The sequence below is a fragment of the Schistocerca serialis genome, chromosome 5 (genome assembly GCF_023864345.2).
Source record: "Schistocerca serialis cubense isolate TAMUIC-IGC-003099 chromosome 5, iqSchSeri2.2, whole genome shotgun sequence".
Taxonomy (NCBI): Eukaryota; Metazoa; Arthropoda; class Insecta; order Orthoptera; family Acrididae; genus Schistocerca; species Schistocerca serialis.
In genome coordinates this window covers 118,680,808-118,708,267 of record NC_064642.1, presented here as the reverse complement: position 1 = coordinate 118,708,267, position 27,460 = coordinate 118,680,808, and the positions used below count along the sequence as shown (strand labels likewise).

Genomic DNA, 27,460 nt, shown 5'->3' with positions numbered 1-27,460 from the left:
GTATCAGCCATTTTAATGCCCTGTGCACACAAATACAAACACTAGACTGAGCAAACAGCTGTTTCGCGCCAGATTTGCGACGATCTCCTGTCCACACGTTCCAACTTGTCTGCGCAGATGTGGTTTGAACCGACAGATTTGAGAGGTTTCGCTCAAACCTCCAACTCCAACTTCCAGGTTTGCACACACCTCAGGTTGGTGCAAATCTTCTGTTCACACGCAACGATCTGTCTGCGCAGATGTGATGTGCGCAGACATTTGCGCAGACAGATCGTTGCGTGTGGACGGGCCTTAATACCGGCCGTATCAGAGGAACGGTTATCGCAGTAACCGCTACTTCTCAGTAACCGGTTATTTCTATCAGTTACGTTATTTTTTGCCACATCTATGGTACAGCTTTTAAGTGCAATTGAATGTCATGATCTTTTGCCCAATAGGCTCAAAAAAATTTTGTGGCCGTTAATTACAACAAAGCCGACCATGAAGATGAGGCATACGTGTATTATTTATGTTTACGTCAAATAGTTAAATGATATCGAAGCGGTGATTTTCATGTTTCATCCAACCCTAATAGGGCATTGCTTGTATACTACTATCTACAGACTTAATTTTTCTTGGCAAAGTTTTCGAAATAGGTGTGTGTAAGTTTTTGAATAAAGTGGCTTGCCTGTGGACCCAGTAGTGTGTGTGTTTCAAGGTGATAGTTCCATATTAATAAAGAATAGCCATAAGCACACTTAGCCGTCACACTTTTGTCTAGTTTGGTATTGTTCGTTAATGGTATTACGCACCAATTAAGAGTAATGTGACACCATTGCACTCAAGTCGTGTTAATTGGCCTCACTTCGGCGGAGAACGGCTTTGACGTACAGTTTCAACAGGTGATTATTAGAAAATTGGCTGTGTTGTTGCTGTGTGCAATCGTTCGTTGAGTGAAGGTAGGCTGTCGTGGACGCTATGCACATAGTGGTGGTTATATTGGACAGTAATTACAGATTACCTTATGATCTTGTTGTTATCAGAGTATTTCCACATCAGTTCTTCGGTTAATACCAGATAAGGTCATAAATGCCTCGTAAGGTGCCATAAGTGCCTATCCAAGCGCATGTGAATAATAAGGTAAAGGAAAGCGAATCTCCTTGTATCCGACAAAATGGAAAATTTCCATAACGACTGTTCACCCTGGGAGTCCCGTGATGGAACATATGAATGGCTGGGATAAAGAATTACACCGATATCTAATGTGATTAGCAGATGTACAGTATATTAAGGCTTGGTATGTAAAGTTATGGTAAGTGAGCCGTTCGCACAATTGACTTAGATCTTCCAAAAATGACAAGCTATTAATGAACTGCTAACAACCACCGATTTTGTACGGTAGACCTTTATTGTTATTGTTAACGGGTCGTTCTCTGTGAACCAAAACCAATTTTCCCTCAGTAAAAAAGAAATCAGATGAATCTGTGTGGTAGAAAACAGTTCTTGCTGAGTATATCCTAAGGATCTAAAGTGTTAACAGTTACAACGCTGTGTACACACAAGTATTTGATGCAAACTAAGAAAAACCACAAAAGTGTGCATAAAACCAACGTACCTTGAGAGGTGATTGACCCAAAAAGAAACAAAGATAGTTACATAAATGTAATGATAAATCTCTTTAGTAGCCTCCGGACTCAAATGTATGGAGTGTCATTGAATGCCCTCAGAAACACCCAACAAAAGCAGTAGAGGCAACATTTTTATTTTAGAAGAGTAAAAGATGGGATAATACCTGTTAATGCTGCCATAGCTCGTGTTGTTAATATAATGCGCTTCTGAATGTGTTTGTTCGTCTGCAGTGTACCATTTGAGTACAATGTGTGTGGGGCATAACTCATTTATGTTGGTAATGCACAGGCTTTACACACAGATGCCATCAATTACATGATGTGCTTGTAGATATATAAATTAACTCAAAGTTTTCAACTTGTCATTGTTCCAGTTACACTGGACAATCTGTTGTGTGTTGTTAGCTGTTGTTGTTGTGCACATACAGGTTTGATGCAGCTCTCCACGCTTCTCTGTCATGTGCAAGCCTCTTCATCTACTGCAACCTACATCCTTCTGAATATGCTTATTGTATTCATTTCTTGGCCTCCCTCTATTGTTTTTACCCCCACGCTTCTCTCCAGTACTAAACTGGTGATCCCTTGATGCCTCAGAATGTGTCCTACCAACCGATCCCTTCTTCTAGTCATGTTCTGCCACTAATTCTGTTCAGTACCTCCTCATTAGTTATGTGCTCTACCCATCTAACCTTCAAAGTTCTTCTTGTCTAAATTGTTTATTGTCCATGTATCACTTCCATATGGGGCTACACTCCATACAAATACTTTCAGAAAGGACTTTGACACTTGAATCTATAATTGATGTTAACAAATTTCTCTTCTTCAGAAACACTTTTGTTGCCATTGCCAGTCTACATTTTATATCATCCCTACTTCAAACACCATCAGTTATTTTGCTTCCCAAATAGCAGAACTCATCTAGTACTTGCAGTGTCTTGTTTCCTAATCTAATTCCCTCAGCATCACCTGGTTTAAGTAGACCACATTTCATTATCCTTGTTTTGCTTTTATTGATGTTCATATTATACCCTTTTTTCAAGATGCTGTCCATTCTGTTCAACTGCTCTTCCAAATCTGTTGTTTCGGACAGAATTATAATGTCGTAAGCAAATATCAAAGTTTTTATTTCTTCTCCATGGATTTTAATTCCTCCTCCAAATTTTTCTTTTTTTTTCGTTTGCTGCTTGCTCAATATACAGATTGAATAACATCGGGGATAAGCTACAATGCTGTCTCAGGCCCTTCCCAACCACTGCTTCCCTTTCATGCCCCACCACTGTTATAACTGCCATCTGGTTTCTGTACAAATTGTAAATAGCCTTTCACTCCCTGTATTTGACACCTGCGATCTTAAGAATGTAAAAGAGAGTATTCCACGCAACATTGTCAAAAGTTCTCTCTGAGTCTACCTATGCTAGAAACGTAGTTTTGCCAAGTCTACAAATGCTAGAAACGTAGTTTTGCCTTTCCTATCTTCTGTGGGATTTCTCACATGTTCCTACATTTCTCCTGAATCCAAACTGACCTTCCCCAAGGCCAGCTTCTACCAGTTTTTCCGTTCTTCTTTAAAGAACTCATGTTAGTATTTTGCAACTGTGACACATTAAGCTGATAGTTCAGTAATTTTCACATCTGTCAGCACCTGCTTTCTTTGGGATTTTCAGCTACTTCTCTTTTTCCCTATTTGGTCACTTGTGTTATTACTTTAGACAGTGTCCCTTTTGTAGCCACATGGCTTTTTTCCTGAGCTGAAACATAGTGCTGGCTTCATATTTAGCTTTTTCTGTTTGTTATTAGGGATATGAGCAATGATGTAATATCTTCAGAGTTACCTTGTAAATTTAAATCCTTTGCATATATTTTGTTTCTTTTGTGAATGTTCTATATTTCAGAACTGTAAAATGTAATTGAAGTACTACAATATTTAAAAGATTGTTTGTCTACAGATATTACTCTGCAAACCATTGTGAAGTGCATGGCATATGGTGCTTCTCATTGATTATTTGGGCTCTCTCCCATTCCATAACTGTTTCTGTGTGTGATGTAATTTGTCTAATCTTGTCTTTGCAATCCCTATGGAAGCAGTAAACAGAGGGCTGTAACATATTCCTAAATTTATCACGTAAAGTTGCTTCTAGAAACTTGCCAAGTACACACTCCCAAGGGTCTCACAAACTTGCGACAATTTGTGCTGCCCTTCTTTGTTTCTGTTTAATATCTCCTGTAAGTCCTATTTTGTATTGGTCCCTTACACATAAGGGGTGTTCTAGGATGTGTTGTGTGAGTGTTTTGTATACAATCTCATATGTAGATTGATTGCATCTCCCTAGTGTCCTATCAAGGAACTGTAGCCTGCCACCTGCTTTACCTATGACTAACACTATGGGATCATTCTGTTTCGTACCTCTACAGATTATGACACTCGGGTCTTTGTATGACATGACTGATTCCAGCAGTGATTCACTGATATTGTAGTCATTGGGTACTATGTCCTGTTAAGTGCACAATTTTACATTTCTGAACATTTGACACAAGTTGCCATCATTTGCACCACCTTGAAATCTTATCATGATATGGCTTTCAGTGCCTTCTCTTTTAAGAAATTTATTATGTTTTACCATTTGCCATTTCAAGAATGTCTTGGTTTTGCACCTTGTATCATATTGCAAATATTTGTAAGAAAGCTGGGCAGTTAGTGATATAATCTGGACACTATTACAGTACTACAGTGCTCTGAGCTATTCTTAAATTAAAAAATATATGTAATAGAGGGAAACATTCCACATGGGAAAAATATATGTCTGCTTGTGTCTGTTATGTGCGGATGGATGTATGTGTGTGCGAGTATATACCTTTTCCTTTTCCCTCCCAAGGTAAGTCTTTCCGCTCCCGGGATTGGAGTGACTCCTTATCCCCTCCCTCAAAACCCACATCCTTTCGTCTTTCCCTCTCCTTCCCTCTTTCCTGATGAAGCAACCAGGGGTTGCGAAAGCTTGAAATTTGTGTGTGTGTGTGTGTGTGTGTGTGTGTGTGTGTGTGTAAAAAATAAGTGGTATGCCTCCTGTTTTACCAACTAACACAGTGGAATTTCATTTCTTTTCCTAGCATAGTTTTGTCTCTTGAAGTCGTATGGACAGTGTGTTAAAAAATGCACCTGTAAACAATCTTTGCAGACAACACTCTTCTTGTGATAAAGTATCCTCCTGTCTAGGTTCCATGAAAACTCATCACATAAAAACCGTACAATGTAAAATACTATTAGTTAGATATGTGTGATTACTGTAAATCACAAGAGCAATAACTTCTCTCATTTGAAGTTGATGGTAAATCCACATAATAAAGGGTGCTTCTGTGAAAATGGCCATATATGTATTATAATTATCATCTTATTAAGCCGAGAATGCTTCTTGTAAGTATTCAGGACTGTAGGACCATCCCAGTATTCGAAAAAAGTAAGTGATAGAGAGTTGTCGATTCTCAGCAAATTTCTATTATTGAATATTCACCGAAGGTAACAAAGAAACTCATGTACAACCATTTAAAAACAGTTCTTGATAAAATCCAGTCCTTTGACAGAGCAGCAGTTAGCTGGATGTTACAAAAATAGATGTATTAAAGACATTTCAGATTTGTTATCCAGATTTTTAAATCTGTTTAATCACATGTAATTCACAACTGGGAGTTTTCATCTATTGAACTAAAGCTTCATCTAGTGTGAGATTCCAGACAACATGCATGACTTTTCTATGATAGTAGACTTGGTAGAACACTGGTAAGCTACCTTTGTAATCGGTAAATGACTCTGCACATATTTGCTGACAGACTTAAATATGCTGTAATTACACACATATAGAGTGGAGTTTTGCACTCTGGTGCAAAGGTCTTCAACAAGCTCCCATCTAACATAAAGCAACAAATTGGGAACCTTTCTAGTTTGGAAGAAAATTAGATGTGACTCAGTCCAAATGTCTGAAGCTATGACACTAAGACTTCTTAATCTAGTTTACTGAACATATAACAATATTATGAGAAGGATAGATTGCTACTCATCATGTAGGGGAGACATTGACTTGCCTACAGGCACAATGAAGAGATTGCTTCTCCAAAAATAGAAAACACACAACATTCACACGAGCGCAACTCTCACCTCACCTCATCATGCATGCATGACCACTACTGTCTCTGGCTGCTGTGTGCGCACCCACAGTGGCTAGAGACGGGAAAAGGGGGGGGGGGGTGCTGACTGATGCTGTTGCACTTTATAAGGGGAAAATGTTATTACCAAAAATCTCAAAGGTCATGACCGATGTACTTTAAATTTTTGCACAATGCTCTAATGAAAAGTCAGACAAAAATGAACTATGTATTTTTATTATATGGAGAGGGGGAGAAAGGAGGAGGACAAGGACAGAGATAGGGAGGGGAGAAGGAGATTAGGACATATACTCAATCCCCCAGACATGTTAGAAATGCATGCTTTCTTTTCTGTTTTCTTTCTTTTTCGTGTAACCAGACTGTGCCACAGTAAAATGTGGCTGGGAACAGCTAGTGGATTACTAAGAACTTGCCACTAAAAAGGAGACTGAATTGTGCTGCTGACCAAATTATTTTTCAAATGTTTTCTGACTACTCCCATCAAGTTGATCACTTTCAGTTTCATTATTTCCACTTTGTTTGTTTGTTTGTGCCAGTAGAACAACATTCTAGTCTGAGCGATTCAAGTATGTTGTGGTGGCCTCTTTCCTGATCATGTTCCAGTATTGGTTTAGGAAGTCGTTTATGACAGCTGCATCAGATTTTTGTGCATATTCTTCTACTGCAGCCATAAAAAGTTGTTATCTGTTCTGTTCTTTACAGATCATGGCAATGAAGGAAGGTAACATTTTATCCAAACTGTTTATGATACACTAAGTAAAGATAGTTTCCCTTTGTTTATTAACAATACAGAACTTACACGTGTTTGCTCTGCTGCTTGAGTACATTGTCAGAAGTGTCTGCTCAGATCACGTTTTGTCACATTTTGTGAAAATGCATATGAGGTGAAGTAGAGAGTGGAAACTTGTGAAAACTGAGTGAAAACAATGCACTAAATAGCAGTTGATCGAGACACCAACCAGAGACACGAAACAGGACGAAAAATTTTGCAGAAGACACGCTGAAAAAAAAAGCACTAAAATGGATGTATAATAATACAGTTCAGTTAGTGATGTAATTTTAAGAAATAAAAATTTGACGCACGGATGATGACACACAGGTGTCGACACGTCTGGGTAAATATTTCAAAACAACCCAGTTTTTTAGTTAGATTTGTTTGACTAATACCAGCAAATGACTTAAAGTAAAGCTTTGTATGTGTGTTAGTTCCTCATAATTTTCCTTCATTTACACCTATACTCCACAGGCGACCATGTGGTGCATGGCAGAGGATACCCTGTACCGCTGTTAGTTATTCCCTTTCTTGTTCCACTAGCTAATGGAGCAAGGGAAAAATGACTGACTGTATGCTGCCATACAAATGTAGTGAGCCATGCCATTCCCGGAAGGGCATGTATCATCTATGTCAAACATAGAGCTCGGAGTAAATAAGTGGGCAATCACAGTTAGTTTGCGAACATCAGGCCACATACTGTGGGAAAGTATTATTCAACAGGTGTGGAATCTACCTGCTGGAGAACATTTGTAATCTCTGTGTAGCAAGGAGGAATGAAGGAGCTCCGGCACCAAGGAAGACAAATATGTTGTATACAAGTGACTGTTGTTATATGCTATTCGCAGAATGTTAACAACAAGAAGTCTTTGAGACAATAATTTTAGTTGGTTCCCATGTAACCTTTTGGAAAGTTTGTGATAATATACAAAGTTAATTGGGACCAATCTACCCTTCATTTAAGAAGAGAGGCAGTGTTTTGTTTTATAGCCACTTCATGTTCAGAAATCTGCACGGAAGAAAGAAGTTCGATGCTGAGGAAGAACAGGGCACAGCATAGCAGGACCCTAAGGTAATACAATGGAGTTGCAAGGCTGAATATCTACACCAATCTAATAAAGGAGTATTAAGATGGTGGTATTAGGTATAGCTGCCTGGAGTAATAGGTCTAGAACAGACCATGCTCAAGCAGTCAAAACATTGTCCCACTAGTATTTCTTTACAGATAATCATTAAACTAAAAACAAAAAATCATGAATTTAATATGTAAAATAATAATTTAAAATGAAAAACAAATATAAGTCAAAATAATTAGAATAACAGTGAACATTTAGATTATTATTTTAATTAGGTACGTTGAAAATATTCCAACAGCATATTGTGTACAGCTTATTTTCATAAAATGATATTACAAAACCATGTTTAGTGCACATGGGTGGATGTGGTGAGAAAGATCCTGTAACTTCCGTTATAAGAAAAGTTTTCATTTTTTATCAGTAATTAATGGTGGTGGGACATTTTGCAAAAATTTCACATTATTACAATAGTTGGTTATACAGTTTTAAAGAAAGTTAATTACATTTCAACTTTTATTTGAAACACAATTTTTTATATATAATTGTTTTGAAGATATTACCTCTAAACCTAATACACCAAATTACCGTTTGGATTGTGTTTTACCTCTTAAAAGGGAAATTGGGCAAAAACAACAAAATATGTACAGCACTACTTTGATCCCTTTACATACCCACCAAGTTTCATCAAGATCATTTATTTAGACCAGGGGATGACCTATTGTTAGAGAAATGTGTGACAAGTAAAGATGTGAGGGATGGGAAAGACCAACCAGGGTTGGACAGATGTGTTAGAAATCTGCTACAAAAGCAAAGAGACCTGCACTCCAAATTTAACCATAGCAAAAACCTCACAAACAAATAAGAATATATAGAATAACCAGATCACTTTAATGAGAACCCAGTTTGTACATAGCTAGGCCGATTCCAAACAAATAACTAGTGCCCCGTGCCCTGTCAGGTGTGCGCAGAAATGAACTATAAATGGGGGGGGGCAGGGGGGGGGAGAGAGAGAGAGAGAGAGAGAGAGAGAGAGAGAGAGAGAGAGAGCACCAGACATACAGCCAATCCAACCCTGTCTACAGGATTATAACAGCTACGTTGCTAATCTGATTCACAAGGTGGCACTGTCCATGGGCAGTGTGTGCTGACCTGGCTATGATGCTGCCGTCGCTATTTGATCATGCCACTGCCGTGTCAACTGGACCCTGCCCCCAGATACTGGTGCAGGCAAGTAACAAGATGAGCTGGTGCCAACATGTCTTGTCAGGTTCACGGCCAGCTTGGCACCGACGATGTAATGCAAAGTTAGCACAGTCCTTTCCCGTAGTAGGATGACAGTGAGACTGTACACCTCTGATGGCCCCTCCCCCACAGCATGGGATGGCATACAGAATCCAGAAAAGTGATGTCCATATCTTCTGGGACTCTATTCACAGGTGCACATGGAGAACCAAAAGTCCTGTCAGCCAGCACTGGGGAATAGGGCTGGAAATGACCCTGGTAGTGACAGGTTGATTACCTGGGGATGTGCGCTGGGCAGATACCTGCTCCAGGAAATTCCAACGCTGGATGGGATCCATGGGTGGTTTGGGACTTAGGGGGAGTGGGCAGGAGCTGGTTGGTGTGGCACCCATTGACCATCTAGCCCCACCATTTACTGCTGAAGATCATACATACTCAGCCCCTGATGATCGCTTGGAGGGCTAGAAAAGACATCAGCAGATTGTGAATTAGGCAAGATTGGGCTGGGTGTAGCAGGTGTGGGCAAAAATGGAGAAGGGGGCCACAAGGATGGTGGGGAATGGGAGGATCTTGAGGATGCAGTAGTCGTGTGCAGGGGCGGCAGAGGCCGATACCCCACCTGTGGGGAAAGTTGGTTGCAATGGTGGGCCACGAGCCTGTCCTCTGTCTCCACTGAAAAGACTCTCCAGCCCTGCAGGCCTTGGACAACTACCTGGGTCTTACTCATGGTGATCAAAAGTGCGAGCCCAGGTAATGGCCTCTGGTGTGTATTATAGCAATGGAGGCATCTGAGGGGGTCGGGAGAGGCAGCAGGAGGTTGCAGACTGTGTGTGCCTGGCATCTTCGAAGCAGTTCAGCCGGGCTCTTCTCGCGCAGGGACATGGACCTATAAGAACTGAGAAAATGGGTGAATGCATCATCAGCCGGGGCATCCCCTATGTATTTCTTGATCTGTGTCTTGGAAGTTCAGACAAAGCATTCTGCCTCCTCGTTCAACTGGAGTGAAATGGGGTTGTCTTGATCTGGTGGATACCGTGTTGTGCACAAAAATTGTGAAAAGTTTATGAGATAAACTGTGGGTCATTGTTGGTCGCCAGGATGGGGGGAGACCTGTGACAGAGGAGAGCCAGGTTAGGTCTTGCACTGCTGATTCTGCCGTGTCAGGAGGCAGTTTATGATGTACGGAAACTAAGGATAGGATCTGTGAGCACTGACCAGTAAGCGTCCAGAAAAGGGACCCACAAAATCAACGTGGATTCACTACCAAGGCTGAGAAGGTTCCACCATGGAGAGTAGCACTGCATCGGGATGGCTTGGTGGCTTGCACACTTAAAGCAAGGAACAATGAAATGTTCAATTCGCTATTGATCTGTGGCCAGTAGACATGTTGGTGGACCAACTTCTTCATTTGTGATGTGGACCAGTGACCAGTTGCTGGAGGCAAAGGATGTCCTGCCTGAATGATGCTGAAATGACCACGCACGGCACAGTGTGTTTCGTAGACAAAAAAATAACTCCATCAACGAGTGTCAATCTGTGGTGCAGCACAAAATAATTATGAACGGGATCTGATGTATGAGCTGCAAGCTGTTCTGGCCACCCATGCTTTTGCTAAATACAGTGCCACTCCTGGCTAACACACAGAATCAGGCTGACCGTGTAGGTGAAGCAGGAGCCAGTAATAGGGAACTCACCCATTGTCTGTTGAGTTTCGTCATCAAAGTATAGACAGAGAAAATCATTGTGGTTGAAGCTGGGCTTGAGACACATAGGAAGGCAGTAGAGGGCGTCATCATTTGAGTGTTGAGCTGTTGGGCGAAAGTGGGTCACTTCGTGATAACCACTGAGGAACAGAGCCCAAAGTTGAAGTCTGTGTGTTGTCTTGCCTGGCAGATGTGCCACGGGCCTAAAGATGGAAGCTAAAGGCTTATGGTCCGCAACCAGGTGAAACTTGACACTATAGATAAACACATGAAGCTTCTTGAGTGTATAAATAATGATGAGGGCCACCTTCTCAATTTGCAAGTAATTTTTCTGTGCCAAGTTGAGCATCTTCGAGGCAAAGGCAATGGGCCTTTCCAAACCATCTGTAATATGGCGAGACAGTATGGACCCCATGGTGTGCTGCGGTAATTGGTAGCCACCATAGACTGGTGACCCATGCAGTATGTGGCCATAAACAGTGTGGAACACTAAACATGTTTCATTTTCTGAAATATTTGTTTACAGATATGGGTCCAAACAAATGATGCAAATATGCGACTATGGCTAAATATGCTGGAGCCTCTTCACATTAGTAGGACTTTGGAGGGCCTCTGTAGCCAAAATATGACTGCTCATTGGCTGTATACCCTGACAGGAACTGACATATTCCCAGGTATTCAATAGAGGGTTGGAAGAAAACGACTTATCTACATTACGCTTGAGATGTGCATCCCACAGTTCTGTAACAGAAGCTGTAGGTTGCGAAGATAGTCCTCAGTGGCTGGACTGTGGCAACAATCTCATCATGGTAGTTGATACAAGGAATTTGCTGCGTGAGTTGTTCCAAATAATGCTGAAAAAGAGCCAGAACGCTAGCAACTTCAAGAACAAACCACAGTACTGTTAGGTGCCATATGGCTTATTGGCAAAAAGCAACTGGCGTGGCTGACTCTTCATCAGACGACAGCTGCAAATATACTCCTGACAAATCCAATTTCGTAAAATACTGCACATCACCAATTTTGTCATGAGTTCTTCCAGTCATGGAATGGGGTACATGTCGACCAAAGACTGCAAATTGACCATCACTATCAAAGCAGAGCTTGCCCATTTGTTTCTTAATAATCGGTAATGGCATAGCCCATTGATGGGACAGTATAGGTTCCATAACACCCTACCTAGTTCTTCTTTTACTTGGTCACTCCTGGCCAGGCAACAGAAAGGGAAGGGGCAGGGGTCAAAGGAGGTTGTGCACCATTTTTGAGGGTGATATGTGCTGTGAAATATGTGGCCGTGCCTAGCGAAGGCAAAAAAAGTACGGAAAATTCCTTGCACAGGCATCCAGTTCTCGAAAGGGCGCAAGGTCTGACTAAATTTACTGAATTGGTGGCTGTGCTTCTGGAGGTGAGGAAAGCATCCAAGCCAAACACATTTTCGTAAAGGCACTGTTCACCACAAGGAATGTCAATGAACACGCTGCCAGTTTGTTTGTCATCTCTGTTGTAAATTGTGCCAGAATAGGAAATTGTTGTAGGTTATAACTGGCAAGATGGCATGAAGTGGGAAACAGCAGAGGCGAACCGAGACACAGGTAAGTCTTAAGAGTTCAGAAATGATGCTGCCGCATCCATATCCATATACAGTGGAATGGGCATATTATAGGGAAACACATTGATTAACAGTTTTGTTGAAACAATTGCAAAATTAATACATGTGAGGCTAATAACTATAATGTCCTTAGGCTGAGGGTTTGAAGTCACAGATGGAACCGACCAAGAGTTGCACACGTTTGCTAAGTGTCCTTTCTTTCAACAGTGCTCTCCTATGCTGAAGGCAGGATGACGGAGCATATTGAACAGAAAAAGTAGGACAGGAAGGCAGGGGCTTGCGGAAGTTTGTCCACCGCTCCCGAGCTTGTGTGGAGTGCAACAACTGGAGCTGCTGTACTACTATGAGTTAAGCCCCTGAAGGCGTGATGAAACGTGTGCCTGCTGTCACTCGAGTGACATCAGCCCAGGAATCTGACTGACGGCCTGTGGTCCGGGAAACTTCAAATGCTTGTGCTATCTTGGGTACTACTTCTCGAGAGGGGGCGGGGGGGATGTCTTAAAAGTGCAGTGCCCATTGGCAGATCTCTTTATTGGAGCTGACATAATGATAGTGTCCCGAACCACTGTGTTTGCATAAGATTCCTTAGATTGAGCAGTAATGAAATGACCCCTTCAACTTATACATTGCATCTCCACAGCCCAAGTCTGATAAGATTGACAGGGTTGCTTCCTGCCCTGATAAAACTCCATTCTCATGGAAACCACATGGGTATGCTTGTGATAATATTAAGTCAGCAAACAACACATTTCTTGAACGATAGAGGCACAGGATCCTGAAGGGAACATAACTTCCCTAACAGATGGTTCATTTAGGGAGATAACCATGACAGAAAGAGAGTTTTAAGAGTGTCAGTGTCTGTTACATTGAAGGCCATGACGTGTTTCTGTAGGCATTTCTCATATGATTCTGTCTTTGGCAGCTTCGTCATAAGTGGGGGAAGGTGGTGGATAGGACAGAAAATTTTGAGGCCACATTAACGGGCCTGTCAACTCCCTTTCCGGCATGGCCTTGTGTTTCTGCTGCATTTCTAGCCTCCTTTTGATTTCCAGTTGCTGCTGTAGTAAACTCTGAAAAACAAGTTCCAAGGATGCACCTAACTCCATTGCAACTTTGTCAAAAAAAACATGAAGAACGAACCATACTTGTTGCCATTTGCATAGCAACATACACAAGTAATAATGCATAGAGTAACCAAATCACTTTAGTGAGAATAGGGTTTAGAAGTTCTATACAAATTCCATGCACATAGCTAAGCAGAGTCCTATATCATAACAAGTGGCCTGAGAGGGGAGTCAAATGAACACATGAATGAAGCATAACAGAATGAGAGAGAGGCCCCCCCCCCCCCCCCCCCCCAAATTCCAGGATTGTAACAGGTAGGTTATTAATCTGCCAGAAGGTGGTGCGGATGAGTTAAATTGTAACAAGATGAATCAGTGTCACATGCCTTGTTATGTTTGTGGTCAGTGTGGTGGTGGCACAGTAGATGTGATAACATAGGGTTACCGCAGTTTCGATCTTATGTTAAAACAGTAAATGGATTGAAGCCATCTGTCCAGACATTGTGACCATAATGACGTTGAAGTGGAGGGTGATAGAGGGAAGGCTGTCAGGTTAAAAACTGTTTCACTAAATAAGTTCATACTATGATTCCTCCATTAAATTGTTGCATGAATGTCAACACCACAGATATCGAAATGGGTGACCATGGGATAGAAAAGCTACTAAAATTACTAAACAGTGGAAAGGCCATTGGATCTGGTGGGGTACCAGCACAATTCTACATGTAGTATGCAAAAAAACTTGCTCTGTTTCTAGCAGCAGAGTACTGTAGCTTGCTGGAAGAATGAAGTATTTCTAATGATGGAGAAAAAAAGCACAGATCATTCCCATTTTCAAGAAGGGTTATTGAACAGATGCACAAAACTATAAGCTTCATATCTCTGATGTTTGTCTGTTTTATTTTGGAACATGTTTTATGCTTGTATGTTATGACATTTCTGTAGGAATCAACATGTGAAATTTAACTTGCTCTGTTTGTCTACGAGATCCAGAAACAATAAATACTGGTTGATGCTGTGTTACTTGATTTCTGAAACCTGTTAGATACAATTCTGGACCAATTCATAATGAACAAATTAAGACTGTACACAGTATCAGACCAGCTGTGTGATTGTATTGAAGAATTTCTGGCAAACAGAACACAGCATGTCGCTCGAAGTGGAGAAGAAAACTTCAGACGTAGATGTAACATCAGGGTTATTCCAGGGGAGAGTTGTAGGTACATTGCTTTTCGCAGTACATGTAAATGACCTGGTGGGTAACATCAAAAGTTCCATGAGGCTTGCCATGGTGATGCTTTTATATACAGAGAAGTCACAACACCAGCAAACTGTGTCAAGCTACAGAAAGACATACATAGGTCTGATGCTTGGTGCAAAGATTGGCAGTTGATGCTCAGCATAAACAAATACCATGTTCTGTGGATAAATAGGCAGAAGGATTACACGATTGCAGAACAATTACTGGATGTGGTCACATCCATAAAACATCGAGGAGTATGCATATGGAGTGATTTAAGGGGAACTAAATGGAGGTTTGCCAACAATTGTTCTTCCCGTGAACCGTTCATGAGTAGAACAGGAAAGAGGGGGGAGTGATAGTGGCATGCAAAGTACCCTCCCCCTCCTTTCCATCCCCCTGCCACATACTGTAAGGTGGCTTGTAGAGTATACATGCAGATGTACTCTCTGTGAAACTGAATTGGTATTTCATCTGGAACTGACAACTTATTTGTTTTCAACTCCTTCAATGCTTTTTCATTATCAGGGATGCCTATTTCTGGCATCCATAGGCACGTTTGCGTGGTGGTCAAATGATTGGATTCCTGCAATACTCTGTGTGAATGATTTTTCAGAAGTGAGATGTAAAACTTCAGCTTTCCTTTTGCTGTCTTCTTATGCCACAACAGACATATCTACAAGTGAATGAATAGAATCCTTCGACCTTCTTAGTGAGTTTATGTAGGACTAGAATTTCCCAAGATTCTTGGCACTATTTTTCTTTCACTAACATATGACAATGGAAGTTGTGTGCTTTGCACAGACCTTTCATTGGTGCATGGATTTCTACTAACTTTTGTCTGTGGGTATTTCAGCATTTATATTTGAACAGTGTGTGCTACAGTCTGTTTTATTGGCATTTTCTAAGTTTTGTTATTAAGTCATGGTGGTTCTTTGCGTCTTTCATCCATTTACTTAGCACGCTTCTCCAGAGTATGATTTACAGATTTTCAATCCTTTCAAGGTCTGCTATTGTCATTTCAAAGAAATCTTCTAGATCTCCATGTTAAGCTTGTCTGGTACAGCTTGTAACAATGTGTCTGATCATCTGATGTTTATTGCCAGTGTCACATTGAGATGATGTAGCCTTTCCTGATTGGTGGAGGCCTTCTGCACAGATGCCATGGCCTGTACAAATTCTGTTAGTTGTTTTCCAAGCACATTGTGCTAATTCCATTCCAGCTGGTCTTGTGCTGGGTCTTAAGAGTGTCTCATATTCCTCATGGGCAGTATTTTCCCTTGCTTCTGACCATTTCCTGCTCATGTTGGAATCCACTGCTTGTGCCGATATTGACAATGTGATAGGTGACTGCCTGACTTAAATCAGCTCATTTTAAGTGCAGGCAAGTGAGAGTGAATTGAAAGCTGAGGATTTTTAATTAATTTTTGATATTCCTTGAGAAGGGCATTCTGTCTTTGAAGATCTGGTGGCACAATGTGTCATAGAGTTGGTAGCCAGTGAAGAGGGGTAGATCTGATGCAAGCTGTATTGCCCTCATTGCTGTGGTTGGCTGAAAATTGATTTCTCTCACATGTGAAATATTTAAATCACACAGAAACAAAGTAGATTGTCTGGGAAGTCTTGGTGGTAGAGGATATGACCATTAAAAGTGACATGTGGCTTTGCATTGGCCATTCCACAGTTAAAATAAAGCAACTAACTTCTGCCAAATTCATGCCAAATAAATTAACAAATGATGGGTTTTTAAAGTATGCTAGTGGCAAGGTAGTCAATGCCTTCTCTGCTTGATAGCAATGGAAATACTATCAATGACAGTGCTGTGAAATCAGAGTCACTAAACACAGCCTTTCAAAATTCCTTCACCAAAGCAGAAGAAGAAGAAGTAAATATTCCAGAATTCGAACCAAAAACCACTGCCAGCATGAGTAACTTAGATGTAGATATCCTCGGGGTGGTGAATCAACTTAATCACTCAGTAAAAGCAAGTCTTCTGGTCCAGACTGTATACCAGTTAGGTTCCTGTCAGAGTACACTGATGCAATAGCTCCATACTTCACAATCGTATACAACTGCTTGCTCAACAAAAGATCTGTACACAAAGAATGCAAAGTTGCACAAGTCACACTAATATTCAAGAGTAATCCACTAAATTACAGGCCCATATCATTAATGTCGATATGCAGCAGGATTTTGGAACATATATTGCTTTAGAACATTATGAATTACCTCGAAGAAAACAGTCTGTTGACACAAAGTCAGCATTGATTTAGAAAACATCGTTCTTGCGAAACACAACTAGCTCTTTACACACCCAACGTAGTGCGTGCTATTGACAAGGGATTTCAAATTGATTCCATATTTCTATATTTCGAAAAGGCTTTCGACACTATAACACACAAGCACCTTGTAATGAAATTGGGTGCTTATGGAATATCGTCTCAGTTATGTGACTGGATTAGTGATTTCCTGTCAGAGAGGTCACAGTTCATAGTAACTGACAGAAAGTAATTGAGTAAAACAGAAGTGATTTCTGGTGTCCCCAGGTTAGTGCTATAGGCCCTCTGCTGTTCCTTAACTATATAAATTATTTAGGAGACAATATGAGCAGCCATATTAGGTTGTTTGCAGATGATGCTGTCATTTAATGTCTAGTAAACTCATCAGAAGATCAAAACAAATTGCAAAACGGTTTGGAAAAGATATCTGAATGGTGCAAAAATTGGTAATTGACCCTAAATAATGAAAACTGTGAGGTCATACACATGAGTGCTAAAAGGAGTCTGTTAAACTTCGGTTACATGATAAATCAGTCAAATCTAAAGGCCCTAAATTCAACTAAATACCTAGGAATTACAATTATGAACAATTTAAGTTGGAAGAACATAAGGAAAATGTTGTGGGGAAGGCAAACCAAAGACTGTTTTATTGGTAGAACACTTAGAAAATGTAACAGATTTACTAAAGGTACTGCCTACACTGTGCTTGTCCATCTTCTTTTGGAGTACTGCTGCATAGTCTACCTGATAGGATTAACAGAGTTCATCAAGAAAGTTCAAAGAAGAGCAGCAAGGTTTGTATTTTTGCGAAATAGGGGAGAGAGTGTCACCGACATGATACAGGATTTGGGATGGATGCCATTAAAACAAAGGCGTTTTTCGTTTCAGCTGAATCTTCTCACAAAATTTCAATCACCAACTTTCTCCCCCAAATGCGAAAATATTTTGTTGACACTGACCTACATAGCTCACATGTAAAGATATAGGTGTTCGTTTTTCTGCTTGCTGTTCAAGAGTGGAATAATAGAGGATTATTGTGAAGATGGTTCAATGAACCATCTGTCAGGCACTTAAGTGAGGTCTGCAGAGTATCCATGTTGATGTAGATGAACTTCCTCAACTCTGTTTCAGAGAGATCAGATGTACATAAGTTGAAAAGAACTAGTGCTAAACCTTAATCCAGGAGAAGACCATTATTAAGTTTCTGTTTGCTTAATTGATTGCCGAGGACCACTTAGATATGTACCTCTCAGATGACATGTTATTTGTGAGCCTATTAATGGTTTGACACTGTATAACACTTGCAAGTTTGTATAGGAGTCCCTGTTTCCATAATATATCATAGGCAGCTTCAAGGTCAACAGAAACCACTGATGTTTTAAGTCGTCATTGAATTCCAGCTTCTATATGTGTGATTAAGTTAAGAACTTGGGTCTGTAGTACAGCTTCTGTGAGGTCTCAGTCCTGCTCGGTAGGTGGGAGTAACTCATGGATCTTTGGACTGATTCTGTTAAGGATAAATTTTTGTAATAAAAGCTTGTAGCAGCAGCTCAGGAAGGTGACTGGACGATAGCTAGCAGCTTTATTTGCTGGTTCAGCAGCCTTTAGTATAGCTACAATTTTTGTTCTTTTGATGGTTTTTGGAATGTTTCCTGAAAGCATAAATTGGTGAAGTAATCACTAGCCATGTGTGTGTCTTGTTTCCGCGATTGATGAGGAGCTCTGGGTGTACCCCCTCAAATCCTGGAGCCTTTATTATTATTATTATTATTATTATTATTATTTCTTTTTTTTTCATTTCTTTGAGTGCTGCATTGATCTCATGTAAGGTGAAGTCTTTGGAGTACTCTGATGTATTGGTGCCTTCTGCTTCATGTTGCTGAATTCGTTCTAGGTCATTCTTGTATGTGTCTTATATGAGAGTGCTCTGAATAGGGAAGTTGCAAGATGGGTGCTGCAGGGCAGATGAAGGAAAATTTCCCATTTGAATGAATTAAGGAGTTCTTTAGTGGGGTTCGCCATGTAAGGTCAGGCAGTGTCATGCAAAAACAAAATTTTGGACGTCACCTTTCCTCGGTGTTAGTTTTGAACTGCTCTTCCAAGGCTGTGCAAAGTTTGACAGTACTGGGCAGAATTTATGGCTGCTCCACATTCGAGAAAATCAGTAAGAAGCGCACCTTGCCTATCCCAAAACGCTGTGCCATCAACATGTTTGCAAACATTTTCTTGGTTATTGGGAGGGACCTTGTGTGCCCCCACTCCATGGACTGTAATTTTGTCTCGTAATTGACGTGTTTCACCCAAGTCTCATCACAGGTTTCGATTTGATCCCGTAATGAATCATCTTGTTTGTGGTAGGCCTCCAAAATTGTCAACGTTGCTTCCATACGCTGCTCTTTATGGTGCTCTGTAAGCATTTTGGGCACCCATTGTGCACAAAATTTGTGGTAGCCTAGCTTTTGAGTGACAATTTCAAACCACAAAGTCCATGGAACTTGTGGAAAAGAAAGTAAAAGCTCCGTTATTGTGAAGCAACAGTTTTCATGAATTGTTTCATCAACTTTAGTGACAGGATTGTCAGTCACAGTGCTCAGGCGTCCACTCTTCTCTTCATCATGAACATTAGTTCTGCCATTTTTTAGCCGAATGCACCATTTCTGGACGGAACATTCACTCATTATGTTGTTTCCGTACACTTCATACAGTTCACGATAAATTTCTGTAGGTTTTAGGTTTTTTGCCAACAAAATCTGTATTGCAGACTGCACCTCACAAATGGCGGGATTTTCGATTGCAGTGCACATTTCAAATTCGAATATTGAAAAAACCAGATGCGCAGAGACGTTCCCACTGTCACAGATGGATGCCGACTGAGCTGCCGAGCACGCACATACCAAAATATACGCGATCGGTGCACGCCTAGCGGCGTCAGTCAGAAACGCTCCCTACTTTCTGAATAGCCCTCGTATATTTGATTCTGTTTCGAGCTGTGATCTGATTTTTTGGGAATGTATCCAGGTCTCATACTGTTTTTATATTAAGAACCAGGCAGAGAAAATAATGTCATTTAAAAAGAAATGTTTACATTGGAGGCACTTTCTTCGCAGTTTAAAATCCTGGCCCTAGCGTATCTATACATACTTAACTTGTTTCACAATGCAGCATTAATGGCCAATCCTATGATATAAAAGCAAGAGTCACGTATATGACAATTGTGTAAAGTTTGGTGATCAAAATCCAGGGTAATTATAGAATCCAGGGGACTTCTCTCTCTCTCTCTCTCTCTCTCTCTCTCTCTCTCTCTCTCTCTCTCTCTCTCTCTCTCTCTCTGTGTGTTTGTGTGTGTGTGTGTGTGTGTGTGTGTGTGTGTGTGTGTGTGTGTAATGTGGCTCCAGCAAGTTAGTTTTAAAACTGCTGACAAGGGACCCACGAACCGTAATTGCTGAAAATGTAGGCAGAGAAGGTATTTTATGGGATAGAATTTGCCTGTTGTCTTATGGTAGTGAGTGTACAAAGAGCTTTTCATTGTAAGTTTCATGAGACACCACCACTTTATACAACAGTGTAGAGAAATGGTACAGAGAGGGTAAAGGTTTGTGCAATGCAAAACATTTGGGGCACCCAGACATGTCAGGACAGACATTTGGCCATGTGAGGGATCTGATGGTCTGAAGTCCCACAGACTCTATCTATCAAGCTAGTGCAGAATTTAACAGCCAATGGTGTGGAAAATCCTTCGTAAGTGTGGTAAGAGTGAAGCTGTACAAACTGCAGCTTCTGCAAACCATAAGCTATGATGATAAATTGTGCCATCTGCAGTTCTTTATTGATATGCAGAATCATCTTGAAAATGATGACTTCACAAACACATTAATCTTCAGTATCAAAACCACTTTTCATTATTTAGGGAAGGGAGCAGACCCAACATATTCGTATAGGAAACATGTACTGTTGAAATCATCTGGAATTCCAAGAAAATTGATTTATTCTGTGCCTTGTCTAATAAGACAGTCTATGGATCCTCATATTTGGGAGGATAACAGTTCTAATACCTGTCTAGCCATCCAAATTTAGGTTTTCTGCAATTTCCCTAAATTGCTTCAGGCAAATGCTGGGATGATTTCTTTGAAAAGGGCATGCATGATTTCCTTCCCCATCCTCTCACAATCCAAGCTTGTGTTCCATCTCTATTGACTGCACTGTTGGTGGGATATTAAATTCTAGTCTTCCTTCCTCTTCACTGAGAAAACTGTCAATGATATCACGTATCTTGATGTGTTGCAGTTGTGACTTATGCCACAACTTGAAACTGATAACAGGGATTTCACCTTTCAACAAGATGGCACCACACCACATTTCCGCAATTGTGTATGCCATTAACTAAATGGGACATTGCTACATCACAGGATAGGTGTGTTGCAGTTGCTGACCTTGTGCTATTTCATTGTGAAGTTGCCAGACTTGATGCTTTGTGATCTTTTTCTTGTGGGGTTACATCAAGGATAGTGTTTATGTTCACCAACTGCCACATAACCTGGACAACTTGTGACATTACATCTTAGCAGCTGTTCTTAACATCACTCATGACATGCTCTGCCAGGTATGGGCAGAATTAGACTACTGATTAAAATGTGTGCTGTGCAATGAAGGGTGGACACACAGAACATTTATAAACATTGTAAAAAGCTGTGAGAGTTTGTACTTCGTATACTGTTTCATTTGCTATGTTGTGCTTGGCCATTTATCTGTATCAGTTTTTTGAAGTATTTCATGGACTTTATAGTTAGCCTGTATATAGCCATCTTTCAGTGGACTTCATACCAATCAGACCAATAATATAAATGAAAGTCAAATTCAGACAACTATTGTTTTATCAGTGCTTCTACACTGTTAAGCAATTTCAAGAAATTGTGGGGATATCGACTGTGATATGCATCACTGGCGAATGAGGAGAGAAACATCTGTGTATGAGTCAAAGACTTCAGTGTATTATGAGCTTTGATACATAGTGGATATGCTATTGTATCGCGCTTTGTGAAGAAAATATTTGTACAATTGACCACCTTGTCTCCATTATTGGAGTCCCATCAGGAAATACTTCTATAAAATAAAGTTCTAATGCTTTAAATCAGAGTATTATATGAGGCTGGTTTGATAAATCTGGTAAAAAAGGAAGAGAATTTTTTTTTTCATAAACAAATCACCTTACTTCCTGAGATAGTCTCCTTTGACGGTTATACACTTGGTCCAGCAATCTTCCAGATTTTTCATCCTATGAAAAAAATACTTTGTCAAACTCTGCAGATTACTCATTGACTGCAATTGTCACTTCATCATTTCACGAAAATTTCTTCCCATCAAGCCAAGTTTCAAGTTAGGGAAGGGAAAGAAGTCACTTGGAGCTAAGCCTGGTGAATATGGTGGATGAGGAACCAGTTCAAAGCCCAATTCATACTCTTTCACCATTGTTATTGTTGAAGTATGGGATAGTGAATTGCCCTGCTGAAAGAACACTTTTTGGTGTGTCAACCTTGGTCCTTTTTCAGCCAACAATGAAGCTAGTAGAGTCCAGTTATGGTTCTGCCTCTTTGCAAGTAATGTGTGAGGGTTATTCCTTGGGAATCCCAAAAAACTGGCCACCACCTTGCCAGCTGACAAAATACTCTTTGCCTTCTTCGGTGAACTTTCACCAGTCTTTGTCCATTGTTTTGACTGCCATTTTGACTCTGGTGTGTAATGATGGATCAGGTTTTGTTAAGTCATAGATCGGCTCAAAAGGTCTTACAGTCTGTGATTAAACATCACCAGACCTTGTGTTGAAATGTTGTGCCATATGTGCTTTTGGTCGACTGTGGGCAATCATGGCACACGCCTTGCACACAGCTTCTTCATAGCCAATTCTCCCATGCAGGATATTATGCACTCATTCAGTTGAGATGCCTACAGCCTCATCAGTCTGCTGAATTTTTTTTCGATAATCTTGCATCACCATATCATTGAATTTGTCAATGGTTTCCTTTGTGGTGACCTCAGTTGGACGAGCAGAGTGCACTTAGTCTTTATTACTTGTCCAACCACTTTTAAATTCATTAATCCAAAAGTAACTGGTCTTTTATGATGATGCAGAGTCTACATGAGCTTCTTCCAAATTTGATTTGTGCAGCAGTCCAACCCTTCAGATGAAAATGTTCAGTAATAGCACAAAACTCGGTTTTCTACATTTTCAGTCTGGCCAATTCAGATGGATGTCAATAATGAACTATTCAGTGTACATTGTTGAAATTCCTTATGTGATCCTTGGAATAATCAAGCATACCAACCATGAAGGTACAACAAAAATGAGCCATTCTTCCATGGAAATTTGCCAGATTTATGAAACCACCCTTATATTTGTATGTATGTAATGTACATGTAAGTATTAAGGATATGTTTGTGGGAATTCCAGATGGCTCAGTATGTCCATTGTAGTTTTTTTATCCTATAATGGTTGTTTATTCTATAAGTCACAAGGTATGTTAACTTTTCTTGTACTAAAATTGCCTATCCCATATCAACCATAGAATTATGTACTTAATAGATTTGTAAGAGGAATAATTTATTTGCTTGTATATTCACTCATTCCATCATTTGATATTTACGGTTGATACATGTTGAATCATTACATGTAGGCTCTGACATTTTCTCTGTACGGTGACATTTACAAGGTGTACTCTACTATATAAACTATAGAGAGAACAGATTACAGCACAATAAGAATATGACATTTTGCAGTGTTTTAAGTTCTCCCTTGAAGTTTATGACTAATTCCATAATGTTTAAATTAACATACATTCATATGTTTACCAAATTGAATGAATCCTACTTCCGTTTTCATGCTGTTGTGTGTGTCATATTTTTGGGTTTAACTTCCAACAATCAGAAAATTCATTTAAGGAATAAAATGGATCTTTATGCAGTATTTATGTGGCTGTATGCTTAAAGGAGTTAATGTTCTTTATTTGGCTGGTATTGTTTGGAAGATAATCCATGTATCCGCATGTATATTATGCTTTTCTCATAATGACCTGTCATGTGTTGAATCACTCTTAGTTTCGAACAACTTCTTGTTCCTTATTGATGTACTTCCTCATTTTCCTTTAACTGGCTAATGTTTTTCTTAGTGTGTATGTAAAAATATCTAGAAGTTTGAATTTTGGTCTGCAGCTCGTTCAGTGCTCCTCATTGGTCCTTGTGTGAATAGCCATCTTCTGTATGATAAATACTTTCTTCATATTTACTGAGCTTCCCCATAACTCTGTTCTACATGACATAATTGATTAAGAGTTATAGAGTAAAACCTTTTAAGGGCTTCCATACAGTAGATCCTTGTTATTATGAAACTGGATGAACCGAAAACTTAGTTAACCCGTACTAGCTGTTCGGGTCCGGTCGAAGTACACTGAAAAATCTACTGCTTATACTGAATTTCAGATAATTTGTACTGCAAACTAAAATTTGATCTCAAACTTACAAATTTCATATCTTATTTTTTGTGTAAACCAAATAAGTATGTACTTATGTAGTGCTGTGCACAACAGTATTTTACATTACACTTTTCACACAATTTTTCTCACTGTACTGTAATTTTGCACCAGTGGCCAGATCACTTGCTTGCTGATCGTGTGTCACTTTGCACAGCATTAGACCCAAGGGCAGGGGAAAAGAGGAATTGCTGAGCAGACCATACACAGCACGACATGCAACAACATATTGAGCTTGCTGACTGTTTGAAGACAGAGAATAGACAAGCACTTCATTTAATGGAAAGAGCAAGTGCACGAGACCAGTGAAACATGAAGAAATGGAGGGTTTGTGGTTCAAATGGTTCCAACACATGCACTCACGGATTCCATTGTCTGTCCCCATGCTTCAAGAATAGGTTCAAAATTGTCCAGGAAAAGGGAATTTCTGGGTTTGAATATCAACAGTTATAGAAAGGGTAGATTGCACTCACTGTGAAGATGACACATTGAGTTGTAGACAGCACAATTAAAAAAAGAAAAAAATGGTTACTCATTAAACCTACAGCCAAAGCCTTAATCAAATAAGGAAAAACCACTCTTGCTTTCACACAAGTAAACATACATCACACACACACATGACTGTTGTCTCTGGCTGCTCACACTAGACTCTTTGTTAGTGACCATAGCAATTGAAAAAAAGAACTCAACAGTCACATATTTTTACCCAAAAAACAAAACAAAACAAAAAAAACTCATTAATTCAAACTTTGTTAAACCAGATTGGGCTATTTTTCAATCCCTTGAAATTTGGCTAAATGAGGGTCTACTGTACTAAAAGTTTTGGCTAACTACCATAATGCATAAGAGACTGAATTTGATTTACTACTTATGTTGTTGATGTGCTTCATTAATGTTAGTTTATCATCAAGGTGGAGACCCTTCTTTTCCAGGGTAGTATCCATTTATTATTTCCAAACCGACTGTCTAGCCTAAATAAAGCTCTTTCAGCTCTGTTTGTAGCTTCTTCCAGATCCACACCCACAGTTAAAATATTGATGCCATCCAAAAATAGGATGGATTTCTGTTGAACTTCATAAGGAAGGTTGTTAATATATACCAAGAAAAGCAGTAGTCATGGAACTCTTCCCTGTGATATACCATTTAGAATCTTCCCCAAGTCTAAGTAATATTTATTAAAGATTAAATGGATAGCTGATTGGTTGGACACACACATCAGATGTCCAGCGATCTACATGTTGGATATCTAGTGGCCGGATATTGAGATGAACAAGGCTACAGAGCATGTCATAACATGTATGTCTGAACAAGCTTGCAAAGATCATATGCAGATGTTCAGGTGAATTTTGACAAATTCGGGTATTGTCATTCATGAGTGAAGTGCACTAAAGATGATCTTAAGTACCGGTACTAATATAGTTTCACTTAGGTTAAACTTATACATGTAAATATAATGCAAATACCTTGTGCAGCATCAAGGACAAATTTTTGTATCTTATTAGACAATAATGATCTGCAATATATTACACCACTTCTGTTAGTTATGTAAACTGTATATGTACACAAATGACATCAATTGCATTTTTTAATGCCTAAAGATGGATAATAAAATAAATAAACAAATGAGGTATTGAGCGATTGACTTAGCTATTAGATTTGTTGGGAATTTGATCACTTTCAGTTGTTGTTATTTGAGGTTATTACTGAAAATAATTTGTTAATTACAAGATAAATTTAAAAAAATGTCCTTTGGGAATATTCTAATATAAACAGTGATAATAAAAAGTTTGTTTTTGATGCTGAGCTCAAATTTCACATTTTGGAGTTCTCACTTTCACTTGTTACTTAATGCTTGTACTGAAAATAATTTATTGAAAGATAAATTACGAAAAAAGCATTGGTAAAAAAACCTCACCTGTTCGGGTATATTTTATATAAACAGTGACAATAATGAAGTTTGCTGTTTGTTTATGGTACTGAGTTCAAACTTCTCATGATGGAGAGGGAAATAGCTTTTGTTTTGAATTTTTTAATTAAACTGATCAGTGAGGTATGGGAGGGGGTAATCAATAGTGACACACATCACTATCCAGAGAGCAGAATAATATCTATTACCTATGAGCGTGTCAAAGAAAGCAGTGTGTTCTGAGTCATGATATGATGTAGGCATGTTGATGTACCATGCTTTGTGAATAAAGTATTAGGTTAGTACATAAGTTTGTACCATTTTTCTTTTGCATGTTGGTATTCTGGTTGCTATGGGTTTATTTATCAATTGTCAGTGTTGCTATTTGAGTTTACGTATTGCCATTTTGAGCTGTGGACACTACAGAATGGAGTGCCAAGTGGAGAAAACATAACATTTCCAACATATTGCTCTGTTCTGAGTTCAGTACAGGGGTGACACAGTGACGGCAGCCACAAACATTTGCACCGTGTATTAATCCACAATGATGCTCATCAGTGCACTTGAGAACTGGTGAATGTGTTGAACTGTGATCATTCCATCATTGTCCAACATTTGCACTGGTGGAGAAGGTTGAAAAATTAGTTGTGTGGGTACCACATTCTCTAAGCCAAAATCACAAAAATCAGGAGGTGGAAATACATGCATCTCTACTAGTTTGTCATCAGTTGGCTCATGGACGACATGACCATTCCTATCCTGCATCATTACTGGTGATGAGAAATGATGTCTTTATACTAAGACAGGTTGAGCCCAAACAGAGCAGCAGCTCTCTGTACAAAAACCTGTGTGCATCCATAAAAGATAATGTTATGCATCTGTTGGAACAGCGACAGTGTGGTGTACTGCAAATTGCTCCCCGAGATATAACCATCACTGCTGACATTTATTGTCAACTACTGAGATGTCTTGCAGGTGAAAACAACAATGACAAGGAAGACTGTGTGAAGAGATGCTACTTCACGATAATGCCTATCTGCATTTTGCTGATCTGACAGAAAGCACTATACAGGAGTTGGGTTGGGAAGTCATTCTGCACCCACCTTATTCACCTGACCTTGCACCCTCAGATTTTCTTCTTTTCCGCTGTATCCAACAACTTAAAGGAACTTTCTTTGCAGATGAAAATGTCCTCTGAACATGGCGGGTGAGTTAATCACCTCAATACCAGAAGTTGCAGAATCAAAAAATTACCCCAGTGTTGGCAGACTGTTGTAAACAGTGAAA

At 39.7% G+C, this 27,460-nt stretch overlaps 1 protein-coding gene across 4 annotated transcripts in view; it reads left to right on the top strand.

Annotated features, from left to right (window-relative positions):
• Positions 1–401: 401 nt before the first annotated feature.
• Positions 402–27,460, top strand: part of LOC126481645 (glycerol kinase-like) — a 177,250-nt gene continuing 150,191 nt past the window's right edge. Inside the window, exon 1 of one of the 4 annotated variants that reach the window (XM_050105554.1) lies at positions 402–697. The gene's annotated coding sequence lies outside the window, so the exon portion shown is untranslated. Of the gene's footprint in view, positions 698–727; positions 939–1,181; positions 1,292–27,460 lie in introns of those variants that run through there. The other 3 variants (XM_050105552.1, XM_050105553.1, XM_050105555.1) reach the window with 3 other exon arrangements.